Genomic DNA, 10,865 nt, shown 5'->3' with positions numbered 1-10,865 from the left:
AACAGATTGAGGAGAGATTTTTGTAGTAGAGACACAGCTCTTTTACTATTTGTTCACTAATGTACTATTATGGGTTATGCAAGCTGTGATATCTACCACATTGCTGCAGAAAGGTGGACTTCTTTTTTTTTCCTTAGAAGCATATAATAGGTGTTTTAAATACATAAAAGAAGTATAACTAACAATGAATTCTGTACTAGTCATTTTCTCAGAGGCAATTTATAGGCTTGACAGTATGTTGCTTAAAGTGGTGATTTAGCTAAGTGGCCAACAGATAGGAGGTACTAAACCAGGTAAAAAAAAAAATTGGAAAAATGGGAGATGGCAATTGCAGACTCATCTAACATTCGCGTTATCCACACTCACATTATGCAAACATCTGGGAGAATTTCAAACATCTGTGAGAATTTCAACTCCCAAAGAAAATTGTTTGAGTTCAGAATAGGTTTTGAAACCTGAACTGCTAAAGATCTTTGAACTTTTTAGTTTTGGTTCCAAGTATGATATGGACCAACCCAATTTGTAAGCAAATGGAAACTTCTAGGAAGTCTGAAAGACTAGACAGCTTGACTTTGGATTTAGTGGGTGCTGGGAAGCTACAAATCAGAAGGCAAGAAATCAAAGAAAAGCCATAATTATTTTGATATAAAAGGCTGAATAAAATCCTCTCATTCTAGGCCTCTACTGTTTCTTTGGAAATTAAAATATCACAAGATATTAATATGTGTCTTTGAAAACCAGCTATGTTTCATATCCTGGAATCTTTTCATCTGATAGATAGCAGTGCTTCACCAGTCAGATTGTCAAGATCTTTCCATTGAAAAAGTGGTCTATTTAGACTAGTTCATGTGTATTACAATTTCTGTTGAACAATCAAAATATTAAAGTTCTTGCATATTTATTTTTAGCATTAGGTAGAATTGTTTGCATGTTTTATTTGTAAATGGTAGAAACTAAAACAGCAGACTTGCTCCTTTCATACTGTAACAATGGCCCTAAAGTGTGTCTACAGTATGTTTAAGTGCAGAAAACAGTTTGATATCTAACATAGTCTGTATATTCAAACTTATTCTGATGCATATATATGAATACCAAGTTGATCTCAGTTGAGGGAAATGAACCAAGTTAAGAAATATCCTTTCCTCTTTAATAATTGCATGTTTACATTCTCAGCTCTTAATTCATGTATGTGTTTAGAACAGAATCAATCATTGTTTTAAACTCCATTGTTCTGGTGGATCTGAGCATGATGGCAACAGTAAAAAGCTTAGCTTGCAATTTTGAATGCTATGAGACTAAACTTCTCACCGATATTTTCCTAACACCAGTGGGCAAACAAATACTGTTAGTCGTTATTTGCAAAGGCTTAGGCCTTACATGTACATAATTAAGTAGAAGTGTAACCGGCAATTTTATTTCTTTTTTTGGGGTGGTATGTAGAAGACGGGTGCTGTCTCTTGCCTCTCCCTCCATTGCCTTGAGAGTTTATAGCAGCTTTGTGTGTGAAGTTGCAACACAATCAGCGCATTGTTTCGAAGCGACCAAAGGCAACGCGTTATTATGTTTTTATAGTAGCTTTCAGCCAGTTAACAGGGGAAACGGAAATCCCTAGAGAGATGTTTTGCCCACGACCTGGAAACAGCGGGTGCCTGGCGGGAGCCCGCCGGCGCTGGCGGCCCCGGGCCGGAGGGCCAGAGGCGGGGGCAGGGTGGCTGCTGCCCTCTCGCCCGCCCCGGCTCTCACTAGGGGTCGCAGGATGCCAAAAAATCACAACTGGATCGGGAGGGCAGGGATGCCAGACGTCTGCACGTTACCTTCCATGCCAGGGCTTTCAAGCTGGGCAAACTGTTGGGAAAATACGCAAGTGTCGAGACGATGGGGCCGCGCACTGTGGGTGGCTCTGGTTGCTTGGTAAAACCCAGGTTTGGTCAGGACAGGAGGGTTGAGTCGGGGAAGAACACATCTAATTATTATTAACTACATGTGTTGGGTAATCTGTAAGAAAGGCCTAATGCTGGTACAGGTGAGATTGGTTTTGTTGCAGAGCTTAACCTGGATATTAACTGGAGACTTGGTCAGGCAGTATTTTCTATGCTATGTTCATTAAATACTCACTGTTTAAAATTAGTAATAAATTTTATTTATAAGTACAAGTCTCTTCTTTCACACAGAATTCTGTGAGCTGCTTTATCACTTCTCTAACAAACTACATTATAAACTCAATTATGTCTACGCTGCCTGAAGGACTACATTAAAAATGTAGGCTACACCAACATGATTCCTTGTTAAAGTTCTGATACTAAAATATAATAACAGGTTGGGGTTCAGAAGAGAGTTTTCCCATCTAGTTTGCCGTTGCTTTTTAGAGCAAGACTCAAGTGTGTTCCTATGTGTCTATTTTACAAACAAACAAATATTCTGTTCCTGTGGTGACACTGAGGTGGGAAGTTAGAGAAAGAAATGTAACAAGTGATAACAACCACAGATCCAAATTTACTCATGGAGACAATTGGCAAACTGATCTGTTCATTAAAGTAAATGAAACTTGCATTGGAAGTAGAGACTCATTACAAATACATCAAGCAACCATATTCAGAGTCAAATGAAATATGCAAATATCAAAAACTGTATTCAATAAATAGTTTTATATTTAACACCAAATGAAATAATTTCTTATAAAGATAACAATAAAAATGAACTGACAGTATCAATTTCTAAAGAGAGTTGAGTGATGAAGTAATAGCTTTCAGTGCATTTTGGTCACGAAAATATAAGAAAGATATGAAGCTATTAGAGACCATCCAAAGGAGGGCAATGAAGAGGGTGAAGGGCCTTGAGGGGAAGCCACATGAGGTGTGGCTGAGGTCACTTGGTGTGTTCAGCCTGGACAAGAGGAGACTGAGGGGAGACTTCATTGCAGTCTACAAGCCTAACAGAGTTCAAGTAGTGTTTGGATGATACTCTCAGGCACATCGTGTGACTCTTGGGGATGGTCCCATGCAGGGCCAGGAGCTGGACTCGATGATCCTTGTTGTTCCCTTCCAACTCAGCACATTCTGTGATTCTGTGATTCATATGAGCATACAGAGAAAAGAAAACAGGTTTAGGAAGGAGCAAAAGTAGTAGTAGAGGAGTTTCTTTCAAATTGAAGACTGTTTGAATCATTTAGAAGTCACGATCTATCACTTTAGTATAGCTTAGTCTTAAACCAGGAATATTTCTGACTGGTTTCACTACTAGCATTTTGTGCAATATTTGAGTGTTTATATTACAAATTTTTCTAGTAAAAGGATTTTGATAATATGTATTATTGCATTTATCTGCAATGTCTCTCCTGCAAACCGCTATTCATGTCACTCACTGAAAAAGAGAATCCACACAAACACAAATTTGGCTATGATAGATGGAGCTAGGGGGTTTTTCAGATGCTGGGAATTAAGTGCACTTTTTATATGGTAAATGCAATTCTTTAACAAACAAAATGCATGTGAGCACATATACTTAAAAAAAAAAAAATCTTACCGGTTGTGGCAGTTCTACATAACACTAAACAGAAGTACAAACATACACCTTGATTCTTATGCTTCACACTTGAAGATTCTCAGCTGTTCATATATTCAATGTTTTAAGCCTGTACTCTTAAAGTAAGGGCTTCAGTGCCTAATCTGACAAGGGCATTCCTACCAGGAAACCCAAACCTAGAAGTCTGGAGAATGTATAGCAAATCTGACTCTTCAGAAAATCTATACTGCTTGTGCAGTGATACTGGACTCTGTATTAAATGCAACACAGAACTGTGCACGTGTAAGTGGTGCCTGGGACCTCTTTCACCCTTTTCTTGGAAGGATGACAATTTTATATAAATGCTGATTCCAGATCCTGGAGTTAATTTTGGAAGTGCTTTGCTCTCAGACTTTAGTTTGGGTCCTTTATATTATGACTATGTGTGTGTACACGTATATGTGCCCACAATTGCCAATAACTATCTCTAGTTAGTTGTCTGTGACACATCCAGTATTGCAAATTATATAGCTTTGAGGTGAGGGGGTAAAAAATGAATTGTAAGAGCTTAATACTCTAATTGTGCTGAAGGAATATTATGTTGAAATGGCTGCAAGTTAAGCCTGAATTGTAAAGCATATGTATATATGTGTAATAACTGTAAAATATGTACTATTTACAGCAAATATTGTTTGTGTCTCCACAAAATTATCACCTTCGTGAGTGAAAGAGCATTCACCTTTAAAATACCATATAATCCCTGAATTCTCCAGTCAGAGCTTATTAATTATTGCTGCATGGTACATCAGTGACTTCTTTCAAAAGAAGCTTTTGCTGGAAAGTGTTCTATTGTAGTAAAGAATTGACAACAAACACAGTACAAATAATTTTGGAGAGAGCTGGATAACATGGATGCAATTAGTTTTGCCATAGACATTTTACAACACTGAAGATTAGAAAAAGGTACTAAATAAGACACCTTAGGTACATGAGGTGGTGATTTATATTTTGGTTTGGTTTGGGGTTTTTTGTTTGTTTGTTTGTTTGTTTGTTTTTGTTGTGTTTTTTGTTTTGGTTTGGTTTGGGGTTTTTTTCTGGGTTTTTTAGGGTTTCTTTCTGATAGCTACACCATAAAATTCAGTGGGTATAATGCTATCTGTAGCTACCTGTGATAATGAAATGTAGGTTAGACAGTGTTGAAAACGGTAAAAGTTCTGTGCTGTGTAGAGAACTTATGTAAATATTACCACAAATAAAACAACACTCATAACTACAGGACAATATTTCTGTCATTGATAGGTCTTGTATCATAGTTTCATACTGCTTTCTGTAAGACAATTACCATTCTTCCTCCTGGCTGCTGGTGATAGGCCTTATTTATTTTCAGTGATCCAGAGTTAGAAGAATACATTGTGTCTAGGTAGAAACCCAATTAGGGCAGGGTTCCCCTACATGCTTTGATTCCTTACCTTCACTCTCAGTGTTACACGTTTTCTGTAGTAAGTGCCAGAGATAAGCGATAAATTACCACGTAAACTAAACCAGAGGTTTTTCATGTGAGCGGCACATAGCTCAAAACTGTAATCCCGTTCGGCAAGGTGCTGAGCTGCTCCATCTTTTAGAACTGAATGGAAGATCAAAATGCTCAGCAGTCTCTCAAGATCAGGCTCATTAGGGGCTTTTTTCTGTCAAAAATCATCCACTGACTCCCAGCTATGTGACAGTATGCTGAATACTGGAGGGTAAGATTAACCCTCTACACCCAGTCAATCTAATAACAATCATCACTTCGAAGTCTACCAGCAACATTTGGTCACAGAAGAACAGGTCTAGGAATAGTAATATCATTGTTATAGTTTATCACACTTATATTATCATATAATTGCCAAAGAAACTATGTTCACCAGCTACCAATGTCTAGAATGATGACCCTGATCAGTTCCGATGCAAGTCAAACACAAGTTTGCTGTCAGCTTTGACAAGGAGCAGCCTCTTACAAAGTTGAGGATTGAATCCTGAATGCTTTATCAACTTGTAAAAATAAACTGCAAACTCCAAAACAAATAGTTTTTAGCTGGCTTTTTTTTGCATGTCAGACAAAAAAGTAAACCAAACAAAATCAAGTTGGCAAACATTTAGATGCCAGTTTTTCAACTGGCAGCTTCTATCTATGCTCTGAAGAACTGCAAGCTAAGCTCTGCTAAGCTCAAAGCTCATAGACTTTGTTTTTTAATTAAGAGAAGGTCAGGATGCCTCCTAATATTTGGAATGCAGCAGTTTTTAGATAAGTGAATATTTAATATGACCTCTTACACTATCCTCCTATACCTTCTAGCTTTGAACATTGCTTTAACAATTAAGCTCTTCTGGCCCTGTGTTTAAATAGCTGTCCACGGCTACTGCAAATTGATTTATTGCTTGATGAGGATCAGGGATGCTGAGCAAACACAGAACAGTTTCTAATTTAAGTTGTGCACCACTGGTTTTGTTGTTGTTGCTTGATTACTTGATTTAGCATCAGTACATGTTACCAACGTAGTTTTGTTCTTCTGCAATTTTTAGAGTATTAAAAATGGAGAGGGCATAACACAAATCATGTTATAAACACAGTCTGGTTGGGTATCTAATATCAAAATTCCTTGACACTGTCTGCTGGTAGATATTGTTTAAGTTGCTTATATATCTTTCCTTAATTGTGAAAATTTGATATAACATTTTCCATGCTAGTATCCACTACAAGATGATTTTTTAAATTCTTCTTCATCAGCCTTCTTTTTAGAAAGTTAGCTTAAATTATCCAGGTATTTGAGAATGAAACTTGCAAATAGATGGGTTTGATCCTAATTAAAAATCATAGCAGTATTTTTGGACGGGCTTCAGTATGGTCAGCCTGTAGGAAATGTTAAATCTTGAGCAGAATAGAAAGAAGGAGAGTATTAGTCCTTATGTCAAGGGATATATCCTTTTTTACCTTTAACACAGCCAGCCTTGAATACATGCAGTTTTAGCAGCTCTCTCACCTGTCTCACCTGCAATGATATATCACATGATAATTTTAAGCTGTGCCTTGCTTGGATCTGGAACTTAATTGAGAAGAAGCAATGATTTCAGGTGCTTAATCCACCTCAGTTGTATCTGCAGTATGGGGAGGGGAAGGTTGTCTCACTTGTATAGATGGGGAAGAAGGACTGATCTTGCAGCACGGTGAAGTCAGCACAAAGCTCCTGAGAAAGAATTAGGAGAAATCAGCAGTGGGAATGGTGGATATATTTTGGGACAGCAAAATTTTTTGTATGAGGAAACCAGGACTGAGAAGTAACCAAGAGATGGATGGAGGATAGCAGACAAGCAAAAATTGCCTGAACATCAGTGTAAGGGCTGGAGCAAGGACAATTTTGTAACTGGGAAATAAGGTCAAGGAGCAAGACCAACTTTGTGGTGCACACCTGCAGTAAAAAACAGACAAGGAAGGTGGATGTCAACATAACTAAAAGTTATATTGGGTGAGAAGACATAAGAAAAAGATCAACTAGATAAAGGGAATGAAAACAAAACAACAACAACAAAAAGAACCCTGCATAGCTGAAGATGAATCTGAGAGTGAGAAATCCCAGAACAAAATTAAAGAAAAGTGCAATTAGGGCAGCTGGAACTGGGATACAAATCAAACACTACCATTAACTGGATAAGAAAAATAAAAGTGGGATGAACAGCCAAGACTGAAGACAGAATGAAGACAGGCTTGAAACAAAAAGCCAAGATAAGGCAAAGCATGGACATGGGAAGCAAACAGATGGGAGTTTGCTATTTAAAAAACACCCTCTCCCAGAGTTTGGAAGGGATCCCAAGATTCCCTCTTCTGCCAGTAATAACCATGAAATCCAGTGGTGAAGACAGACACGTCTTTTCAAATGCTGGGCCAAAGGCAGCACTACCTATTCATGTTAACAGGTACTGTGTTGAGGAGCCGAAGATTCAAAACAGTGGAAGAATTATGTGAATATTGTTAAAGGTGAGGCTGTTGCTGGCAGAAGCCTGGTCATCTTTATTCTAGAAAGTGAAGGATGTATTAAAGAAAAAGAATTATGGGAAGAGAAGCAGTGTCCAAAATCTCGAGAGAGCTAAACAGTCCAAAATTTGTGTCTTAGTCCTTGCCTTTGCCAGCACGTTCCTTGATAAAGCTGGTTCAAGGCTTTCAAACTGCACTTCTTGCTAAATATTTGCTTCTCATTTTCAGATGCCTGAAAACGCCAGGGTTTGATTAGAGGTAGTTAGATAGTCAGTGAGTGATATTACTGCAACTGAAAGCAGTGGGAACAAGGCCTTGAAGAAATAAGCTTTTCTACAGTGCCAAGTCCTGACAGGTCTACAAGATATCAAACTAGGCAATCTATAACTGTTTTCCAAATGTAATATTCATATCCTGTCAAAATATCCCCTCATCTGAGGGGTGTATTATGAAACTAAAATAGTTAATATTTTTGAAGCCCATAAATACTGTAGCAACAAGCTCCATAAAATGCCCATGAGGAAATTAATAACTGTATTCAGAGTACAATCTGAATAAATGTGTAATGAATAAAGCATGGGGCATACTTTCAAAAATAAAGCAGAAAACATAACATTGAAAGCTTTTTGTTAATTAAACAGAGAGGTCTGTAGAAAAAATTGTATGCAAACGTGCAATGAACAACTTTCATAATACATGAGTACATGTGGGAGAGAAGGGAGAAATAAGGTTTCTTAGGTGAGCTCACTGTTGTTAAGATCATGAGTGCTTGATTTTTAACTTCAAAATTTTAATTTTAATTTATATAATTTATATTATTTAATTTATATAATTTACTCAGTATACCTTTATGATTGCATATATGTATGCTTGTTACTGTAAACAGTTTATTTGCTACAATGCGCTTTCAGCATCAGTATTTCCCTACAGAATAACTGTTTGGAGAATGGGAAAATGCTTAAACATAACTTCAGCTGTTTCAGAAATGCTCTAGGTACCTCAGAGACAGAGAATGTGGTTATCAGGAGATAAAGCACGAAGGTAACCAGCTCCCGCAGAACTTCTCTGTTTTAGCCTCCTGAAAAATCCCACGAGTCCTTGTCCCAAGGAGCTGACCCACCATGGTCTTCAGCCTTCAAAGCCTTAGGCATGTGCTGAGTTTGATGTTTGTGAATAAGCCCATTGTGTCCACCCACCTAAAACTCCACACTAGATGGAGGCCTAACCAGGAGACAGATAGCCAAAGAATGAGGAGGAGGTGTGAACAATGATATTTCAGATGTATTTTTTTTAGTTCTGTGATTGTGTTTGTCTTTTGTACATACTTGTCCTTTTTTAAAAACGTTTTTTAGTTTGTTTGGGTGTTTTTTGGTTTGGTGGGGTTTTGTTTGTTTGGTTTTGGGTTTGTTTTTTTTTGAGGGGGGGGCTGTATTTTTTGTGAGTATGTGTAGGAAGAGCTGGAAAGCCTCCTGCTTTCTGGATTAAAAAAAAAAACCAAAACCAAACAAAGAACCAAAACCACCACCACCACTTTTAATGTAAATTCATTTACCATTACTGTGTCCCTGTAATATATCCACAAATCAGGAAATTTAAAGGGAAAGGGAAAATGCTTGGAGCTTTGTTGTTGCTGTTGTTGTGTTCCTTTGGTTGGTTTCCTTCCAGCTTAAGCATTCTGTCTTCCTGGCTATGTGTTCGTTTCTTTGGAAACGGCTGTGGGATGGATTTTTGATTGACTGTGTTGTCAGATGGATTATCAGAGTTGTGAGCTTTTTGGAATGGTAGACATGAATGTGTGATAAGAAAAAAATATTTTGTACTTAAAATGTTTCAAAATTTTGCATCATGAAAGAAGTTAGGTTGAATAATTAAGAGGTTAATTAGGGAAAAAGATGGGGTTTTTAATGTGAAACAGTTTGATTACTAGGAAAAAAATTCTCTTAATATGAGGAAAGCTTTTTACTAATGTGACTGATGGGAATATTAATACCTAAGCAATGTAGAATAGTTTCTGCAGAGTTGCAATGCTTATTTTAAACAGTAATTCTAATGTGTAGTTGCTCTGGATTACAAGCAGAAAACAGTTTTTACCCTGACCTATACACACATTTATTTGTTACAGCACTTATGTGCCCAGATTTCTGCATGACTCCCATCTAACATTTCTGAATTTGTTTCCTGTCTTAGTCAGGGCTCTGCATGGCCAGCTGTCTTCAAGACTGTGAGCACTTGCTGCTGCTCTGCCAGTGTAGATGATGCTGAGGTCGGGGGCAGATTGAGGCTGGGAGTGACGTCAGTGCCTACCTTGCTGGGAGAGTTAATCTCCTGCTGGAGAGGCTATAATAATCTCCTCACTTGGGAGACTGGCATGTTGAGGATTGTATGTTGTACATTCCTCTACTAGGGCTGTAAAGCAATCAGCAAAGTCAGTGTTTCTAAGGCTCTATTGACAAACATGTTCTTGCTAGGCAGAGATTGTTTCTTTTTGGGATAGGGGTGCATAGGCACACGAAAGAAAATTAACTTTTTAAAGGTGTGCACGTATGAAACAAGACCAAGTAAAATAACAAAACTGGGTTACGGAGATCCACTATGTCAAATGAGCATGTAATTTATAAAACTGCAAGGTAAACTGTCTCCTTTGTGGACATTAAAAAATAACAGAAACTAGATTTCAGATTGGATCAGACTGGTTTCTTTACCAAAACACAGCCCACTAAACCGTGACAGTATGCAAGCATATATAGTCATCAGCTCCAACACTGCTCTGATGAATTGACAAGGAAGAATCTCTGATAACTTCCTTGGAGTCAGTTCCAAGTGTCTGAGGTGGCTGGTTACAGGAAGTACATTGGGGAAGAGGAGAAACGAGCAGATCACAAGTTTCTCAGGCTTTTCTGTCATCTGGTGTATGGTGCTTTTTGTGGGCCTTATGACACCCAACAAACTGAACTGCCGGGACAGAGGAGAGTGATTCCTTAGTGAAGGCTGCACCTTTTCAGTGGCCGCTACTCACTCCTTGGCTTTCAACTTTGAAGCAACAAGACTAGGTTAGGAGTAACATGAACACAACGTGGATGCCAAAAATGCAAGGAAGCACAACACATGGATGCTTCAAAGACAGTGATGCTACCCGGTGTCAGACTTCTTAATATGCTCTATTATTAAACTGTTATTAGCTCTGCCTTAACTGACCTTTCCAGTTTTAATGGTATGACCCGCCGAGAGTGCCTATCTATAGCAACACTAACCCTTCATTCGCAGAACGGCAGAGGCAGATGCACCGTCTCCGGGCAGGCAGTACACTTTTTGTCATTTGAAAAGAGGCTTTGCGCCTTGCTCTCCCCACGCCTCC

The sequence above is a fragment of the Manacus vitellinus genome, unplaced genomic scaffold, assembly GCF_001715985.3.
Source record: "Manacus vitellinus isolate BGI_N305 unplaced genomic scaffold, ASM171598v3 scaffold_0_pilon, whole genome shotgun sequence".
In the NCBI taxonomy this organism is placed as follows: Eukaryota; Metazoa; Chordata; class Aves; order Passeriformes; family Pipridae; genus Manacus; species Manacus vitellinus.
This window is presented reverse-complemented; position numbering follows the sequence as displayed.